Raw genomic sequence first — 2,757 nt, forward strand, 5'->3', positions numbered from 1 at the left:
ATATATAACATACAGAAAATTGCACTACTGGGCACTGCACACATCCTACGCAAGACACTTTCAATACAGTAACCATAAGAGCATCACAGCAAACCACAGCACATACCCAAGGCACACAGAGCTGCGCTCGGTAGTGAAGTGAAAGCACGTCATAAAAATAAAACTACTGAATAATAATAATAATAATAATAATAATAATAAAGCTTGCAAATTCGCAAGGGAACTTGGCATTAACCTTGAATTAGATGAAGAACCTGAAACCACTGTCACAAAACAAGCAAAACGGAACAAGCAGACTGCAAAAAGAACGGGTTGAGGAGTGGTGGAGCTAGAAGTCTCTGCATGGACAGCATATACTTCGAAGTCAAAATGCTGATGTAGACCTAGCAACAACTCATCATTGGCTAAAAAGTTCAGGACTGAAAGCAGAGACTGAAGGTTTTTTATTGGTGGCACAAGATCAAAGCTTGCTTGCCAAAAATTACCAGGCTAACGTTCTTCAAAACGATTCTGACCCTAAATGCAGATTCTTCGACCATCTCGTCTCGGGATGTCCTGTATTTGACACCAAACGGATAGAAAAATCGCCACGATAGGGAAGGACAATATTTACATTGGAAAATATGTAAACACTACAAAATCAGCACTCCTGCTTACTAGTATGAACATTATTCTGAGCCAGTCATTGAAGGTAAAAATGTCACTATCTTCTGGGATTTTCCAGTCAAAACTGGCAGAACGATCCAGGCTAATCGACCAGACATAATTATTAAAGACAGGAAAGAAAATACTTGTAGACTAATAGATGTAAGTTTTCCCACTGATAAAAATATATCTGTAAAGGAATTTGACAAACTGAGTAAATATAAGGACAGGTGCCTTAGGCATGATAAAAAAGGGATGTCAAAAATATCTGGATAAGATCCCAGGAGAACCATGTCTCAGGGAAATACAGAAGATTGTACTGACAAGTACTGTCCACTTCCTTAGAAAAACGCTATTCATTTAAATGTCTGTTGTATTACATGATGATATTTCGCTACTATCTCTGCCAATTCCCCTCCCAAACTTTCAGTCATACTGTAACGTCTTTTATCCTTCACTCGCCCTTGGACGCTGGGTGTGTTTCGGCAAGTGATTGTAAAAATATGCAGATTAAAAGTATTAAAAAGAAATCCTTTCTACTATAGGCACAAAGCTTGAAATTGTGAGGGAGGGGACTTCTCTAATAATAATAATAATAACCCTTTCTATTTTAGGCACAAAGCCTGAAATTTTTGGGGAGGTGGCTAGTCGATTAGATCGACCGCAGTACGTAACTGATACTTAATTTATCGACCCCGAAAGGATGAAGGGCAAAGTCGACCTCGGCGGAATTTGAACTCAGAACGTAACGGCGGACGAAATACCGCTAAGCATTTGACCCGGCGTATTAACGATTCTGCCAGCTCGTCGCCTTAATAATGATGATAATAATAATAATAATAATAATAATAATAATAATAATAATAATAATAATAATAATAATAATCTATTCTACAAAACATGAAATTTTATGGGAGAGGCTAGTCGATTATATCGACTCCAGTGCTACACTTGTAATTGTTTCATCGAACTCAAAATGATAAAAGCTAAAGTCGACTTCGGCAATATTTGAACTCAAAACGTAAAGACGGACAAAATGCTTGGCGGCATTTTGTCCGGTGCGGTGACGATTCTACCAGCTCGCCACTTTTATAATAACGCTTTGAAATTTTGGTACAAGGCCAGCACTTTCAGAGGAGGGAGTAAGTCGACTACATTAAATTCAGTGCTCGACTCCGAAAGGATGAAAGGTAAAGTCGACCTCGGCGTAATTTGAACTGAGAACATAAAGATGGACGAAATGCCGCTGAGCATTTTTCTCGGCGTGCTAACAATTCTGCCAGCTCTTCACCTTTCACCACTTTTGAATATATGGTCATCGCAGTCTCGTTACTTAAATCTATGACATATTTCAACTTGATTGATGGCAGACGTGCTTTAGAAGCAGAAACGTCACACAATCATTTTCTCTTTTCTGATAAATCCTGATTATTTCTGTGGTGTTTTGAAGATAATTTTGCAGTCACAGTTCTAGGGGTGATCGTATAATTTACATCCAGTTGACTTGGTGACATGCTTTCGTTAATCGTTTTAGATGTTTACTTGTCGCGAGCAGACACAGACATCTGCTCAGTTTTCTCACTCTCGGACTCAGCAAAACATCGAAGAGGTGGTAGCTTGGGGGAGAAAGGGCTGCACCATTCCTTGGCTGGAACTCATTACAAGTGTGTACACTGGAGCAACCTGAAATGAGGAAATTTGCTCAAAAACATACTGCGCAAACCAATGTGAATTGAAACCACGATTTTATAATCATGAGCCGAATATCCTAACCACTAGCACACACACTTTCACATAAGTGATAGAGGCTCACATTCTCACTTATATCAGAATCCAAGCTTTAACATACAGCAGCAAATTAACGGATCACCTCTCAGTGATAAACATTAAGGCTCATACTTGCAGCAGACACCTGGGGTACCTACTTACAGGCACTTGAATGAATACTGATCCAGAATTTAGGTTATATCTTCAAGACTGATTCCACAACAAATTACACACACACACACACACACACACACACACACACATACATATATACATACATATATATATGTATATATATAGATACACACACACACACACACATTTATATATATATATATATATATA

Source organism: Octopus bimaculoides, chromosome 5, assembly GCF_001194135.2.
Source record: "Octopus bimaculoides isolate UCB-OBI-ISO-001 chromosome 5, ASM119413v2, whole genome shotgun sequence".
NCBI classification, from domain to species: domain Eukaryota; kingdom Metazoa; phylum Mollusca; class Cephalopoda; order Octopoda; family Octopodidae; genus Octopus; species Octopus bimaculoides.